Genomic DNA, 980 nt, shown 5'->3' with positions numbered 1-980 from the left:
CCCCATTCACCACCCGGCTGCTCTACTGTTATGGATTTCCGCCAGTGGTTTGTTGAAGCTTCTCGGATTTTGGAATATGACGTTTATACTTCATGTATAAACGAGATTCGGGGATTGTACCGTTCACGGAGTGGTTCTGTGAGTACTCGTCTGCCAGGGATGGAAGAGTACCTATCTTGTGAGTAGAACCTTCTGAAGAAGAGGTTCCTACGGGAATTGAAGAGGGAAAGCCAATTGATGATTCTCCCGAAGAAAAGACAACTGAGGAGATTCCTGTAGAAGAGCCTGCTCCTAAACCTCGTTCTTTAAGATCAGGTAAGAAGGCTCTTTCTGCTGCCGAGCAAGGTGAGTATGATAGGAGAATTCGTAAGCGGATACCTGTCATGGCCAAGAATTCCAAGAGGGCCAAATTAATGGGGGATGCGATGAAGTCTGCGCTCGTTGAGCATTTTACTGACGGAGAGGACGAAATGCCCCAATCGATTCCCTCGGTTCCTGAGGACGATAGGGCTGGAGAGGGCCCTTCTTCTGAAGTTGCTCCAACACCTGTTCAGGATGATCATACGGATCCAATCTATCCAACTCTTCCTCCTCCACGCTCAAGGGCTCTGAAGAAATCAATTGATGAACTGGAACGTTGGATGCAAACAATTATTAATATGGTCAGTGTTGAGGGGGCTTCTCTTGAAGACTGTAAATCCATCTTGAGCCAATGTTTGGACGACATCAAGGCCAAAGGGGATGCATCCTGGACTGAGCACTGCCAGGGTGGGATCACTCTTTTGATGGCAGAATTGACAGCTTTCAGGGAGTTACAGCGCGCCAATTTAGATTCTGAAGTGGAGCCGGCTCTTTCCTTGGCGATAATCTCGAGAGCGCAGGACTCTTCGCAAGGACCTGTCTGATAAAAAGGCCCGCATATCAGCTTTAAGGAAGCGACACTCTAAAGCATATGCTAAAATCAAACGTGTTGCTTCTGA

This window comes from Asparagus officinalis, chromosome 7 (assembly GCF_001876935.1).
Source record: "Asparagus officinalis chromosome 7, Aspof.V1, whole genome shotgun sequence".
Classification (NCBI taxonomy): Eukaryota; Viridiplantae; Streptophyta; class Magnoliopsida; order Asparagales; family Asparagaceae; genus Asparagus; species Asparagus officinalis.
The sequence above is the reverse complement of the archived record's forward strand: the minus strand, read 5'-3'. Positions refer to the sequence as shown.